Here is a 17,692-nt window from a genome sequence, read left to right on the forward strand (position 1 = left end):
TTTAAATCGAGCATTACGTGAAAAACGACCGGAATATGGAAAAAGGCAACACACAATCATATTGCCCCATAATAAAGCCCACCCCACATAGCAAAAAGGGTCAGGGAAACGATCGAGGCGTTCAGATAGGAAATACTAGGGCATGCGATTTATGCTCCAAACTTGGCTCCGTCCGATTATCATCTGATTGCATCACTGGGACACGCTCTTGCTGAATAACGCTTCGTATGAAAATGTGCGAAAATGACTCGCTGACTGGTTGGCTTCAAAAGAAGACGTGTTTTATAGGCGTGGCATTCATAGTCTGCGGGAGAGATGGGACAAATGTGTAAGTAGCAATGTACCGTAGATTATTTTGAATAAAATATTCCAGAATGAGATTTTCACTCTGCAGCGGAGAGTGCGCTGATATGAAACTTCCTGGCAGATTAAAACTGTGTGACGGACCGAGACTCGAACTCGGGACCTTTGCCTTTCGCGGGCAGTGCTCCACCAACTGAGCTACCCAAGCACGACTCACTCCCCGTCCTCACAGCTTTACTTCTGCCAGTATCTCGTCTCCTACCTTCCAAACTTTACAGAAGCTCTTCTGCGAACCTTGCAGAGCTAGCACTCCTGAAAGAAAGGATATTGTGGAGACATGGCTTAGCCACAGCCTGGGGGATGTTGCCAGAATGAGATTTTCGCTCTACAGCGGAGTGTGCGCTGATATGAAACTTCCTGGCAGATTAAAACTGTGTGCCGGGCCGAGACTCGAATTCGGGACCTTTGCCTTTCGCAGGCAAGAGCTCTCCAACTGAGCTACCCAAGTTTGGAACCTTCAAATCGTTCCGTACGCATACTCCCAGTTATTTTACAGAAGTAACTGTTACCAGTGTTTGTTCCGCTATCATATAATCATACAATAAAGGATCCTGCTTACTATGTATTCGCAATACATTACTTTTGTCTAGGTTAAGGGTCAGTTGCCACTCCATGCACCAAGGGCCTATCCGCAGCAGATATTCCTGCATTTCGCTGCAGTTTTCTAATGCTGCTGCTTCTCTGTATACTACAGCATCATCCGTGAAAAGCAGCATGGAACTTCCGACACTATCTACTAGGTCATTTGTACTTATTGTGAAAATCAATGGTCCCATAACACTCCCCTGTGGCACGCCAGAGGTTACTTTAACGTCTGTAGACGTCTTTCCATTGAGAACAACATGCTGTGTTCTGTTTACTAAAACTCTTCAATCCAGCCACACAGCTGGTCTGATATTCCGTAGGCTCTTACTTTGTTTATCAGGTGACAGTGCGGAACTGTATCGAACGCCTTCTGGAAGTCAAGGAAAATAGCGTCTACCTGGGAGCCTGTATCTAATATTTTCTGGGTCTCATGAACAAATAAAGCGAGTTGGGTCTCACACGATCGCTGTTTCCGGAATGAATGTTGATTCCTACAGAGTAGACTCTGGGTTTCCAGAAATGACATGATACTCGAGCAAAAAACATGTTCTAAAATTCTACAATAGAACGATGCCAGGAATAGGCCTATAGTTTTGCGCATCTGCTCGACGACCCTTCTTGAAGACTGAGACTACCTGTGCTCTTTTCCAATCATTTGGAACCTTCCGTTCCTCTAGAGACTTGCGGTACACGGCTGTTGGAAGGGGGCAAGGTCTTTCGCGTACTCTGTGTAGAATCGAATTGGTATCCCGTCAGGTCCAGTGGACTTCCCTGTGTTGTGTGATTTCAGTTGCTTTTCTATTCCTTGGACAGTTATTTCGTTGTCAGCCATTTTTTCGTTCGTGCGAGGATTTAGAGAAGCAACTGCAGGACGGTATTCATCTGTGAAACAGCTTTGGAAACAGGTGTTTAGTATTCACCCGTGTCATCCTCTGTTTCAATGCCATTATCATCCCAGAGTGTCCGGATATGCTGTTCTATCCACTTTAACGTACGACCAGAACTTCCTAGGATTTTCTGTCAAGTCGGTACATAGAATTTTACTTTCGAATTCACTGAACGCTTCACGCATAACCCTCTTTACGCTAACTTTGACATTGTTTAGCTTTTGCTTATCTGAGAGATTTTGGCTGCGTTTAAATTTGCAGTGAAGCTCTCTTTGACTTCGCAGTATTTTCTTAACTTTGTTGTTGAACCACAGTGGGTTTTTCCCGTCCCTCACAGTTTTACTCGGCACGTACCTGACTAAAACGCATTTTACGATTCCCTTGAACTTTTTCCTTAAACACCCAACATTGTCAGTGTCGGAACAGAATTTTCGTTTCAATCTGTTAGGTTGTCTGAAATCAGCCTCCCATTACTCTTGCTAAACAGATAAACCTTCCTGTTTTTTATATTCCTTTTTACTTCCATATTCAGGGATGCTTCTTGCATCAGCCGTGGAATGCGTCTCGATTTTTACTCAGTTTCACCCAGTTAGTTATTTAGAGCACAACAGCAGTCTAATAAATATTATCAGTTTGTTGAAAATTAGTTTATGGCTTAATATATTGCAAATTTAAAAAATGCACCTTGAAATAGATAAGCAATGGATCTAACTAGAATTCAAGTAGTAAAATAACTAATATTTCTTTCCTTTCTACAGCAGCTTGCACAGCTTGCCATCGCCATTAGACGGTGTACGTCTCATATGATTTTATTTGTATCAGAAGTAAATAATGAGAAATATACAAACTACATTACACAATGTCACGTAATGACAAAACTTATCAAATGGAGTCAACACAGAATTTTGCTAAATCACAGGAACTATGTATTGCCGACACCAAATCCTCCACTATGCGTCTTAAACGGCAGTTGTTGCAGTTCTTGAAAAGGCCTGTGGTTGGATCTTCTCCATTTTCGCATAATCTGGATGGGCTACGGAAGCCCCACTTTACCATACTTATTTTGGATCCACCAAGTCATTAACAGTTTTCCCGTCGACCGGTGTTCCTCATGTCCTGGGGAGATATGTTCGATTGACAACAGCCAACCAGCAAGGTGAGTTTCTGTCCTTGTAGTGGGAGAAGATGCTCGATTGATAGCAACCAAACAGCATTGTAAGTCTTTCTTGTTCTTCATAATCTTCACCTTCCAGTCTGAGGAGGTACGTTTTGTTTTAATTTAGTGGAGGAAAGTCCTAGACCTCATTCGTTGGTGGACAGGTTGATGTCCATACAATGGGTACGCGTGTGAGGCAAATGGTTTAGATCTCTCGTTCATGGAAGTAAATGCTCTTTTGATATATGGTGGTCCGATGCCTGCCAAACAGAACACTGTACCACAGTATGTTGGTCTGAAACAACCAGCGATGAGTCGACATGCTTGATTCAGGGGTGGAAAGGTGTCTTTTATGAATGTAAACATTGGTTTTGCATGGAAACCGTAAGTGTAATTGTAAAAGTGAGGCGTTTACAACGTTGTAAGATTCTGAGAAAATTACTGCTTTCCCCGTCTTTACATTGAATGTTATCCTAGCATGTGTAAATCACGTACTCTAAACTAACGAACTTACTTTATTCTATATACCAAGTTCTCGTTTCCTTCCTGGAAATTTATTTAGAGTCCCGGATATTCCGTCGACTTTCCTTTTACGACAATATCTTAAATACATTATAATTAGCATTTTTGATGTTTATCCGAAGTGTCAGTAACGTAAAAACTGAAAATTTTAAAATGTGTCATCGTTGGGATTGAACTCACGATCGTCAGGTTACAGTTCTGTACTCTTTCCACTGCGCCAACCGCTGCGTGGAATCTATGTCAACCAAAGCCGCTCGTGCCCCGCCCGAGTTACGCCGAAAATTCTATTTTTTTTTTCTTTTTATAAATGCTTGGCCATCTGTAGCTCCAATTTCTTGTACTTTCATTTCTAGCGAAGCCCTGCATGCACCACAAATTTGGACGAAACTGACGATGACGAGAAGTCGCAGTCCTCTTGTTAATCATAGTTAAAGTAACCAGCGAACTTCGATTAATTAGTAAGATACTGAAAAATGCAATCAGTCCGAAAAGGAGAATGCTTACGAGACACTTGTCAAATGTGCGGGGCGTACCACAAATTGGACTGTGAGGGGATACTGAACGTGTACAAGAACCCCAAAGAGTATGGTCACAGTTTTGTTTGACTCGTGGAAGAGCATCACGGAGATAGAGAGAAACCGGAATGGACGAATTCTTGAAAGTACAAGCCGGAAAATAATTATCACACCTTTTAGGGGTTTCCAATTGTAAGTAGGCTGTTTAGGTTTTTATGCTGCTAACGCCACGTAGCGCTCTGTATGAAAATCACTGACTGTGCTGTATGCATTCTGTGGCTGGTTTGCATTGTTGGAATATTTGCTATTGCAGTGTTGGGCAGTTGGATGTGAACAGCGCGTAGCGTTGCGCAGTTGGAGGTGAGCCGTCAGCAGTGGTGGATGTGGGGAGAGAGATGGCAGAATTTTGAGAGCGGATAATCTGGACGTGGTCCGTCAGAAAGAGGAAATATGTAAGACTGTATGCCATGAACTGGCATATCTATTATGACTTTTGAACACTATTACGGTAAATATATTGTTTGTTCTCTACCAAAATGTTTCATTTGCTGACTATGCCTATCAGTAGTTAGTGCCTTCTGTAGTTACAATCTTTTATTTAGCTGGCGGTATTGGCGCTCGCTGTACTGCAGTAGTTCGAGTAACGAAGATTTTTGTGAGGTAAGTGATTCATGAAAGGTATAGGTTATTGTTAGTCGGGGCCATTCTTTTGTAGGGATTATTGAAAGTCAGATTGCGTTGCGCTAAAAATATTGTGTGTCAGTTTAGTGTTGATCAGGATAAGTAAAGAGAGAAATGTCTGAGTACGTTCAGTTTTACTCAGCTGTCTTTGTATCAAATAAGGTAGAGGTTTACCAGCACAGTCCTTCATAATTTTCCAATGGGGATTTTTAACAATTCACTCAAAATTTATTGTTGCAACAGCGCATAGTGAGTACGTGAAATAATTACATTAGCAAATCGACAGTACAAGCTGTTCTGACAAGGGAACCTCCCCATCGCACCCCCCCCCCCCCCCTTCAGATCTAATTATAAGTTGGCACCGTGGATAGACCTTGAAAAACTGAACACAGATCAATCGAGAAAATGGGAAGTAGTTGTGTGGAACTATGAAAAAAATAAGCAAAATATACAAACTGAGTAGTCCATGAGCAAGATAGGCAACATCAAGGAGAGTGTGAGCTCAGTAGCGCCGCGGTCCCGTGGTTAGCGCGAGCAGCTGCGGAACGAGAGGTTCTTGGTTCTAGTTTTCCCTCGAGTGAAAAGTTTAATTTTTTATTTTCAGACAATTATTATCTGTCCGTCCGTCCGCCCGATGCGAGGTAACTGTGCCGTAGTATGGGGACGCTACACCTAAACAAACATCGAAACACACGACGTCTGTCGACTACAGCGCACGGAAGAGAGAGTATTCCTGCTAACGAGGCTCCCTAGCTGGCAGTTGACTGTTCGCTACTTTGGACGAGAGTGTATTAAACACACTCCTGGAAATGGAAAAAAGAACACATTGACACCGGTGTGTCAGACCCACCATACTTGCTCCGGACACTGCGAGAGGGCTGTACAAGCAATGATCACACGCACGGCACAGCGGACACACCAGGAACCGCGGTGTTGGCCGTCGAATGGCGCTAGCTGCGCAGCATTTGTGCACCGCCGCCGTCAGTGTCAGCCAGTTTGCCGTGGCATACGGAGCTCCATCGCAGTCTTTAACACTGGTAGCATGCCGCGACAGCGTGGACGTGAACCGTATGTGCAGTTGACGGACTTTGAGCGAGGGCGTATATTGGGCATACGGGAGGCCGGGTGGACGTACTGCCGAATTGCTCAACACGTGGGGCGTGAGGTCTCCACAGTACATCGATGTTGTCGCCAGTGGTCGGCGGAAGGTGCACGTGCCCGTCGACCTGGGACCGGACCGCAGCGACGCACGGATGCACGCCAAGACCGTAAGATCCTACGCAGTGCCGTAGGGGACCGCACCGCCACTTCCCAGCAAATTGGGGACACTGTTGCTCCTGGGGTATCGGCGAGGACCATTCGCAACCGTCTCCATGAAGCTGGGCTACGGTCCCGCACACCGTTAGGCCGTCTTCCGCTCACGCCCCAACATCGTGCAGCCCGCCTCCAGTGGTGTCGCGACAGGCGTGAATGGAGGGACGAATGGAGACGTGTCGTCTTCAGCGATGAGAGTCGCTTCTGCCTTGGTGCCAATGATGGTCGTATGCGTGTTTGGCGCCGTACAGGTGAGCGCCACAATCAGGACTGCATACGACCGAGGCACACAGGGCCAACACCCGGCATCATGGTGTGGGGAGCGATCTCCTACACTGGCCGTACACCACTGGTGATCGTCGAGGGGACACTGAATAGTGCACGGTACATCCAAACCGTCATCGAACCCATCGTTCTACCATTCCTAGACCGGCAAGGGAACTTGCTGTTCCAACAGGACAATGCACGTCCGCATGTATCCCGTGCCACCCAACGTGCTCTAGAAGGTGTAAGTCAACTACCCTGGCCAGCAAGATCTCCGGGTCTGTCCCCCATTGAGCATGTTTGGGACAGGATGAAGCGTCGTCTCACGCGGTCTGCACGTCCAGCACGAACGCTGGTCCAACTGAGGCGCCAGGTGGAAATGGCATGGCAAGCCGTTCCACAGGACTACATCCAGCATCTCTACGATCGTCTCCATGGGAGAATAGCAGCCTGCATTGCTGCGAAAGGTGGATATACACTGTACTAGTGCCGACATTGTGCATGCTCTGTTGCCTGTGTCTATGTGCCTGTGGTTCTGTCAGTGTGATCATGTGATGTATCTGACCCCAGGAATGTGTCAATAAAGTTTCCCCTTCCTGGGACAATGAATTCACGGTGTTCTTATCTCAATTTCCAGGAGTGTATTTACACAGTTAACACTATTCAATTACACAGTAGCACTTAATGTGGATGAAAGATGAGTGAGTGTGTTTTGTGTGTTTTCCTTTCCTAATCCCAGATAATTGGTACCGACCTATCTCCTAAATATTATTTTACTTGTTTGTTGTGGCTTGCACTGACACCCAGAAATATTATAGGTTTACTGTTATTTGTGTATTGTAATAGTTAATATGAGAATTATCTGATATCATTTGTGTGTTTATTATAATTCGTATGTTTAGTGTAAGAGCACTGATAATAATTTTGTAAAAGCAATTGTGTGTGCATTCAAATTGTTGTTCACTCCTGCACCTGTTCAACATTGATGTGTGACACTTAGAAATGTTTAATTTCTGCTGATGAACTGTGTGATTAGTGATAGTGAATATTATGGACTGTTACTTGCATTTTTCTACATGATTGGTGCCACTAGGACATGTTTAATTTCTGCTGATAAACTCTGATGAACAGTGAGATTAGTGATAGTGAATATTATGGACTGCTGTCTGCACCTGCTCAACATTGCTAGGTGCCACTGATGGAACTGCTTCTACTGAAATAATGTCACTTGTTGGTGTCTGCACTTACTCAACATTGCTGGGTGCCACTAATGGAACTGTTTCTGCTGAATGATGTCACTTGTTGGTGTCTGCACCTACTCAACATTGCTGGGTGCCACTAATGGAACTGTTTCTGCTGAATAATGTCACTTGTTGGTGTCTGCACCTGCTTAACATTGCTGGGTGCCACTGATGGACTGCTTCCACTGAAAAGATGTCACCTGTTGGTGTCTGCACTTGCTCAACATTGCTGGGTGCCACTGATGGACTGCTTCTACTGAGATAATGTCACTTGTTGGTGTCTGCAACTGTTCAACAATGCTGGGTGCCACTGATGGACTGCTTCTACTGAGATAATGTCACTTGTTGGTGTCTGCATCTGCTTAACATTACTGGGTGCCACTGATGGAACTGCTTCTACTGAAATGTCACTTGTTGGTGTCTGCACCTGTTCAACATTACTAGGTGCCACTGATGGACTGCATCTATTGAAATAATGTCACTTGTTGGTGTCTGCACCTGTTCAACATTACTGGGTGCCACTGTTAGAACTGTTTCTACTGAAATGATGTTACTTCTTGCTGTCTGCACCTGCTGAACATTACTGGGTGCCACTAATGGACTGCTTCTACAGAGATAATGTCACTTGTTGGTGTCTGCACCTGTTCAACATTACTGGGTGCCACTGATGGACTGCATCTATTGAAACAATGTCACTTGTTGGTGTCTGCACCTGTTCAACATTACTGGGTGCTACTGATGGACTGCTTCTACTGAGATAATGTCACTTGTTGGCGTCTGCACCTGCTCAACATTACTGGGTGCCACTGGTGGAACTGCTTCTACTGAAATGATGTGACTTGTTGCTGTTTGCACCTACTCAACATTGCTGGGCGCCACTAATGTAACTATTTCTGTTGAATGATGTCACTTGTTGGTGTCTGCACCTACTCAACATTGCTGGGTGCCACTAATGGAACTGCTTCTGCTGAAAGATGTCACTTGTTGGTGTCTGCACCTGTTCAACATTGCTGGGTGCCACTGATGGAACTGCTTCTACTAAAATGATGTCACTTGTTGGTATTTGCACCTGTTGAACATTGCTGGGTGCTACTGCTGGAACTATCAACTACTTGTTTTTTGAATCATTGAAAGCATTTTATGTGAACATTTGTATAAACTGTTTTTTTGTGTATTGTGTAAACTATTATGTAAAGTCACATGTATGAAAGAGTTTGTATTGCTTACTGTATTTTATATATTAGGTTATTGAAAGGTCAGTTCAAAGCCAAAATTTTACCTAATTATGTGATATTTACGTACTAATATTATCTTTTATTTTTGTCTGTATTTTTGTGGACGAATTTGGTGGTATTTTCACCACCAATGTTGGCAAAAATACCATCAAATTCTGGCCCGTGGAGGAAGGGCTTATGAATGGTGGCTACACTGAGACACAGCGCCAGAGATTGCGCCAAAGGGTTTTATCCCGCCGCCTCCACTGGCAGTGCTTGTCGATATGTGGCAGTAGTCAATGCTTGTTGAGAAGTAGTAGGAGTCAAGTCGTTGTTGAGATGTCGTCGTAGTGAGTGCTTGTGTAGATCTTGCTGAGAGGATATTGATAGCTGTACTATTTGAGGCCATGTTTTATGCAGTTGTTTGATGGGCTAGACAGCAGATGATGTTCGAATGGAGATATTGTAATGATCAGAGAGCTTTTCGTCAATATATGTAAAGGTAAAAAAATTCCCTTTTCTTTTTATTATTTCAATGTCTTAAATAATGCGTCATTACAGGTTCAATCAACAAAGCATCTGGCTTGTGATCTTGTATTAGAGTGTAATTCTGGTTTCCTTACGCAATTATAGTATTTCTATTTTTTTAATTACTTCAGTATAAATGATATTAAAAATTTCTTGTCTTATTGAAGAAGAACCGTGCCAGATGTGTACGTTGAATCACACTTCCACACACAGAACAGTTACACTTGTGCTTTGGTTTCGTACGTTTTATAGTTGCTGGGGACTTAATTAATTAATTGTGTTAACAGAAAATTTTCTTTCATTCTTTGTTGCGTACTAAAACTAGTCAGGGCTAACCGTTTACGAGACCCCTAACCGGACAGACAGCGACAAAAAAATTAAAAGTATTTGCATTTCATATCTATATAATTAAGCCCCCATGCACTATGCTAAACCCGTCTATTATTGTCATTCTTCTTTCTTATTCATGTATCCACGTCAGTAGAAGATTATTTTAATAATGCTTCACAATTTAAAGTGAAATAAAATTGTCCTTATTCGTCTACTATATGTGAACGAACAGAAAAGACAAATGAAAACAACAAATGAATGGAAAATTTGTTTGAAATTGTTGGCGAGTTCCCTCTTGTCTTGATTCATAATCAATTAAAAGCACCAGTTTTCGGAAAAGTAATCCACTATGCGTTGTTTTCCGAGAAATTATTGCCGGCGCTTGAAATCTTCTGCAATAATAACGATGTTTGTTTCTCGTGCGAGGCTCACATGAAGAAATCTCGCTACATCAAATCCACCTCCACATGATGCTTGTGCTGTTCAAAACGCCAATGGTAAGAATATTTCTGTGATTGGTATGATCGAAGAGAATCCACCAAATCTTCCTGAAGAATAAACATAAGAATAAGATACAAGAATTAAGAACTGATATAATATTGAAATATAAGAATATGAGAATTTAAAAAGACTGTAGCTCCTGAAAATACCGTACACATATGTAATATATAATAAATGTACAACAGTTATTATGAAAGCCAGTTGTCATTTTGTGTCCCCTAACGTGATGTAAAACATTTCTGTAGTAATCTTCTACAGACATTGGTAGATAAATGGAAAAATAAAATAAAGTAAATGAAACCAGTGATCAGGTTTTGAACGTGGGACACAGAAGTAAAATGGAGTGATGCTAGCTTCTGTGCCAGTAGTCGAGCTGAAATGAACATTCACTAAAAGACATCTACATTACTCAAAAAACGTGATTGTATTCTCAGAAACGGTCGAGTATCTACAGATAAGCCGAGGCATGTGTTCACATATTTTGGCTCCTCTTCCACTGAGCGACGTTTCTGGGAAATCTTCATCATAGCAGTGCCTTTACGCTGAGGTCAATATAGAGTGTAACTAGGAAAACCTCTGACACAGTTCGTGACTCATCTAAAGGACTCAACATCGTACTGTAGGACCAAGGTAATACTAAAAGTTTCTGAGGGATTCGTTCATTTAAATGTGGAACATTGTACTGCAAGCGTACAGGTTGTTTACCTGGGCACCAAGTTTCCCACGCCCGGGTTCCCGGGTTCGATTCCCGGCGGGGTCAGGGATTTTCTCTGCCTCGTGATGACTGGGTGTTGTGTGCTGTCCTTAGGTTAGTTAGGTTTAAGTAGTTCTAAGTTCTAGGGGACTGATGACCATAGATGTTAAGTCCCATAGTGCTCAGAGCAATTTTTGGGCACCAAGTGATGCTCTAATAGTAAATAACGGTTGTAACTTTTCAACCATTCCTGTGGCAAAGATCCGTGTCAATGTTAAGTAAATTCTTTATTCATTTATGTGATAAAGTAACTGATATTTCTATTATGACGAGCTTTCCACTTGAGCAATCGAGGAAACACAGTTGTCGCCAAAAGAAAGTAATTTCGTCTGGTCACAACACAAACAGTTGTAAGTATGGAATATCAGGAAGTACTAAACGCTGCTACTTATCGTTCGCGTAGGCACCAGGAAGACAAGATTACACTAATTACAGCGCGCACAGAGGCATTTAAGCAGTCATTCTTCCCTCGCTCCATACTCTAATGGAACTGGGAAAATCTCATGTAAGTGATCCAGTGGCAAGTATACTATCCCATGCACTTCACAGTAGTTTTATGGTTTCGTATCTCAATCGGAAAAAAACGAAACCCATTGTGTCACTTTGTTGTCCGTCTGTAAGTCATTCTGTCTGACTGTTAAAAACGCTTTTGCTCAGGAATCTGTAGACGTAGCAAGTTGAAATTTGTGCCACCAATTAAGTTCTACTGTCCGTTGGCGGCGTAAAAAATTGAAGCTCTCCAGTCAATGAAATCAATAGATACAGCCATTTACGTCATTTTGATACTCGTAAAGTCACTCACTATAAAACAGAGTGTACCTCACGTTGACATTCAGTCATGAAAGTTGGCGAGGAGCAAAGTTTCACAGTACAGCTAAAGAAAAAATCCGAGAAATTATAACACACAGAAAAAAGAAAAAAAAAAGGTTTTGAAAATGGCTGCGCTACATAAACTGTACATGGAAGAGCTTCAATGCATTCGAAATAACAGCCAAACACTTGAAAAATAGAGTTTATTAATCCTTGATCATGGTTTCGACGGTTTTAAAACCGTCTTCTTCAGAAAATGTAGGACGTAAAATCACATCATCCATAGTCAAAATGGGTGTCGTTAACTATAGCACGTCATCCACGTAACCACAATGTGAATACACGCATGTCCAGAAAAAAAAACAGAATACCTTGAAGGACTAAAGATAGAACATTCGTATTCACAAGACGTGTACATTAGCATGTTCTGCAGAAATGATTTACATTTCAGTCACCTCGATTCAGCATGTGTCCTGTTGCCTAGTAGTCACAGGGTCCCCCATGGACCCTGATGACTTGTTCCACGCGTGACGGCATCGACATGTATAAGGCGCGAATGGCGTCATGTGGTATAGGCATCCATAATGCAATCAATTTTTCAAAATTACAGTCACACTCGCATTATTCATTTTGCCGCCAACTGGTTTCAACCCGCGATGGGGTCATCTTCAGGGAAATTTACACCATTTGGTCGCTCGCTGGAGTTGTCATCCTTCCTGTGCACGGTTGGTAACTATGCCAACTTATCATTCACCTGGTTCCAAAGTTCATCTGTGGTGGTTGGCCTTGGGCACAACACTGCACCCTTCGTTTCACTATATCCCACACATTTTCGATTGGCGACAAGTCTGGTGATCTGGTGGACCTGGACAAAAGCCTGGCATCCTAGGGGATCAAGAAGGCACTTGTTCGTGCAGCAACATGTAGTCGTGCATTGTCCAACTGAAAAATGGCGTCTGGGGTGTTGTGCAGAAAGGGTACGGCTGCGAATCGCAGGATGTCATTCTCGTAGGTCACACTGCGCTGGACACACACCATGATTTATGGTTGTACCCAATATCACGCCACACCATAAGGCCTTGAGTCGGCGCTTTATGTCTTGTGCGAATGCAGTCACTGTGATGCCTCTACCCCTGTCTGCTGCAAACCAAAATGCTGCCATCATTTTCAAACAAACAGAACCTGGATTCGTCACAAGACACCATCTGATGCCATTCGCTCCATACATCATTGCCGTCTAGCATTTTTCTGCACATTGGTCAAAGGTATGCGGAGAAGTGGACGACGCGAACGTAACCCATGCCGTGATAAAAGGCGACGGACTCCCACCTCTGATAGTGTACGATGTGTTACACTGTTGTACTGTTGCGCCAGAGCTGAGGATGACGCATATGTGTCCTGCAATGCCATTAGGATGAGGTGTCGATCTTATCGGGGGGTTGTTTGGGTGGTGCGACCTGACCCATCTCGTCGTATTCTACGGACTTTCGTGAATCATCTGCGCACATCTGTTGCACCACGGAAACACGTTGTCCTATGCCAACAGCAACTTCCCGGATGGATGCATCACATTCACTCATGCCAATGATGCGCCCTCTTTCAGACTCAGTGACTTGACGGTACGGTTCGTGCATACGTCTGCGAGGCATCCTGAACGTCTGCTGGAGTTCTGTTTATAGCGCCAGCGAGAACCGCAGGCATATTTTAGCGGTGGGTGGTGTTGCGCCGCTATATCGACGTTGAGCTTGAACCAACGGGCCGACATGGCTCAACTGCTTATCATTTCTGCAGAACATACTAATGTATATTTTCTGTGAATATAAATGTCTTGTCTGTAGTGCTGCGATTGGTGTAATCGTAGCGTAAGATGTGTCGACGCTAAATCGCCGGAATGGACGCCAAGGTAGCGCCACAACATAGAGAGAGAGGAGGGAATCAAGTACTGTGAGTGATGGATATAAGAGAGAACGCTGGAGAAAAATGAGTGCTCCAGAAATTCTGAGTCGGTTAATTTTTAGACAGAAGACTGTCAGTGTAACGTCGGCGTGACAAAAATCGGCGTGACTACTGAATAAGGAAGTTATCGAATAAATGCTATTTTAATAAAATAGCAAAAAAATGTACTACAGTCAATAATATGGTTGTGTGATAACAGTTGGCACCAAGAATAAATAGGGAAAAATAAGTTAGAAACCAGAAGGAATAAACGTATTATTTGATTTAATTGTGTACCTAATAATCAGCATCAGGAGAAGATCGACACACTTAAGCGCATCTTACCACTTGCACATGTGTAGGAGGTCATGGTTAATGTTTGCATGACGCAGACTCCATAATTAAAGTTTCTTTAGATGCTGTGCCAACGGCCTTGCCACGTTGATATCACTGGTTCCGCCCGATCACCGAGGTTAAGCAACTTTGGGCTAGGCGGGTAACAACGCAGAGAAATATTTGGTGCCATTGGTTTTAAGGACACGGAAATCGCCGAAGTGGTGTCAGACTGTAAGACGTACTCCAAGCTTATTAGCTAATAAACGTTAAACTATTAATGCTTGAAAGTTGATAAACAGTAAATCCATAAGAGGTATCACATTACATGTGGCGCACTGTGCCACGATAGAGGACGTTACAGTTTTACAATAATGTTATTTTCTTAGCTTCATATACAGCTCTCCCCGAGTTTCAGCCAAAACACACTCGCAGATATGTAACTGGTGCAAAACTATTTTTCAATAGGTTGTTGCTTCTGTAGTACTTGTACATATTACGGATTAAGGTCTGTCCAATAGATTGCAAATTCTTTTCAGGTGTTTTAGTTTATCATCAAAATGCATATCGATTACACTCATTTTCCGTAATTTTAAACGTATTTTGTGTGGTATCGATAGCTACGATGCCACGGCGTAGGTGGAAGTTCTTAGGTTGGCACAACGACACCGACACCGGTGACAGCGCCCTCTAGCCAGCGCTGTGCATCTCTACGAGCGCCGCTCCAGATTCTACCCATTTGATTCCGAATAGACGACCAAGCAACATTGCTTCTATTTCCTAGTGGGCGAGCCAGTACAGATTTGCCTTCGTAACTTCTAGTAGCTGTTAGATTTGATTGACGTACAGCTTCACACCTACGTGTTCATTCAGTGCAAAGTTAGATATTCACGTTATGTACTCAAGTACTACTGTTATGATATATTAAACTATTTCTAAGAGCAGTACCTAGAGATTCTTACCTCACCTGCTTCCTACACTCGGCCTACCCTTCAGTTTACAGGATCAGACCCACGTGCCGCCTTCCAGGTGGGATACAAAATTTTGTTCAGGAGACCACTCTTCTAGTACCACTATACCCCAAGTAGATGCGGTGGCTACACGGAAATTCCCCAGTTTTTGAGGCGGTTTAAATATAGACAATCTTTCTTTGCTTCAGGTTTGACTAGCCCATTTGGAGCAGAAAGAATTTTTGTCAACGTCTGGTGCATTTTCATTGTTTCATGGTTGTCTTTCCAAGAGAAAATGGCTTTATTTCTGCAGAATACTCTTTGGCATGCTGAGTTTAAATCGATTGTTATGGTGCAAAGGCAAATTCGTACTGCTTACAAGAAAGCAGCGCCAGATGCCAAGAGGATAAAAGCACAGCATAGGCAGTTTATGGAGACTGGCAGCATGGCAAAGCGGCATGCAGCGGGTCGGCGGGTCTCTGAAGAGCTGTTGTGTCGTCCGAACAAGATGCAGTCAGGGGCGCAAAGATGCGAGCTGGTTCCAATGCCATTGAGACTAGCCACTCGCGAGGGTTTCACCATCTCTACGGATAACGCTGAGAATGAAGATATTGTCTTCGCCCCGGTCAATTACCGGCCAAGTACAATGCGCCAGTGACTGGACAAGAATGGGCAGAAGCCTCCTCGGAAGATGGAACAGCTCTCGCCCACTTCGTTATCGATCATCGTCCAGGGCTGACTTAGTCAGGGAACGTCGTTTACTGAACTCATAGAAGTGAACAGACAGTTGTCGTAAATCGCATTTGCTATGTACTGTGAAGTGTACCAACGATTATTTGCACTTAGCCACTGAGGGCCTTTTTTGGTGTTTTATTACATGCAGAGTTGCAGGCGTAATCATTCAAAAATGGTTCAAATGGTTCTGAGCACTATGGGACTTAACTTCTTAGGTCATCAGTCCTCTAGAACTTAGAACTACTTAAACCTAGGCGCTTCCGTCTGGAACCGAGCGACCGCTACGGTCGCAGGTTCGAATCCTGCCTCGGGCATGGATGTGTTTGATGTCCTTAGGTTAGTTAGGTTTAAGTAGTTCTAAGTTCTAGGCGACTGATGACCTCAGAAGTTAAGTCGCATAGTGCTCAGAGCCATTTGCCATTTTACTTAACCTAACTAACCTAAGGATATCACACACATCCATGCCCGAGGCAGGATTCGAACCTGCGACCGTAGCGGTCGCGCGGTTCCAGACTGTAGCGCCTAGAGCCGCTCGGCCACCCGGCCGGCCATAATCATTCGAAAAGTCACAAAGATAAGTAAATCTTTTTAACCCATTTGTGTGACTTCGTTACTAATTTGTTGGAGTGTTGGAAAACTTTCGTTCTCCTATCCTGTTACCTGACCCTGGAGCACAGCTGTGCTATAGTGGCAGGAAGAAATTGTCTTAGCGGTGTACTGCACCGGAAGCCGTTTCACGAACTCACAAACTCGGCCTACCGTTTCAGCGGTAGCGACGCGGCCTTTATAAAACTGGCAACGAGGGTTTACAAAAAGAACAAGATGAGAATGTCCACCAGGCGTTCCAACAAAGATCACTCTGATCAATTTGTCCGTCAACAAGGGAAGTCTAGATGCCGTGTGCAACTATTCACAATGTCCTCAAAGAGCGTCTGCGTCTTTATTCACACAAGCTGCTGATTCAACAGGCCGTAAAGTCCGATGATAAGCAACGGCGATATGGATTTGCATGTGAATACTTAACCGAATCGACGGGTATCTTACTTTTTTGTCAACTGTAATGTTTTCCAAGAAGGCCACATCCATGTCTCTGGATCAGTGAGTAAGCAAAACTTACGCATTTGGGGGGTCACAGAATCCGCACAATATCAGGGAAAATTGTGAATAGCCCTAAAGCGAACGTTTTAGTGTGGCCTCATGTGAGAGAATATATTTCGACTCTTGGTCTTTGCTGAGGAGACAACATACATAGACATGTTGGAGATGCTTGCTTTTTCCCATGTTGAAAACCTGAAACCAAAAATGTGGTTTCGACGAGGTGGTGCTGTATCTCACTAATCGTTGGATGTTCGAACATTTCCAGGACGCTGGATTGGACGTGCATTGGCTTCCACTTTCTCTTGACATAACACCATTGGATTTTTTCTCTGGCGCTGCGTGAAGGACAGGGTGTTCGCCGTTGAAGTTCAGGACCTTTCAGACTCCGTAGTCGGACTGTAGCAGTCACCCATATCATCTCTCTAGACACGTTGCAGCAGACCTGGATGTAAATTGAATACGTACTATACATTCTTCGCGTCACCGCAGCTGCTCACGAGGAAGTGTTATGATTTGATGTAATTCTTTTCGAAAACTTAACTTGACGTACAACTTATTTTTGAGAAGGAAATAAAACTATTTCATTTAATTTTGTCTTGCGAGCAAATTGAAAATAGGGCGGCATTTCGATGCAGACACTCCATAGGATATATCCAACAGAGAGAGATTACGTGGTTCAGCAGTTGCTTCTACGCTTACAGGGAATAACAGTGTACGTATGTCTACATGTAGGTTCATTCAACTGGAGCCAACTGAAGCTTTGTTACTGGATATTATGTGCATCTTGCCGGCTGCGGTGGTCTAGCGGTTATAGGCGCTCAGTCCGGAACCGCGCGACTGCTACGGTCGCAGGTTCGAATCCTGCCTCGGGCATGGATGTGTGTGATGTCTTTAGGTTAGTTAGGTTTAAGTAGTTCTGAGTTCTAGGGGACTGATGGCCACAGATGTTAAGTCCCATAGTGCTCAGAGCCACTTG

The sequence above is a fragment of the Schistocerca americana genome, chromosome 6, assembly GCF_021461395.2.
Source record: "Schistocerca americana isolate TAMUIC-IGC-003095 chromosome 6, iqSchAmer2.1, whole genome shotgun sequence".
Taxonomy (NCBI): Eukaryota; Metazoa; Arthropoda; class Insecta; order Orthoptera; family Acrididae; genus Schistocerca; species Schistocerca americana.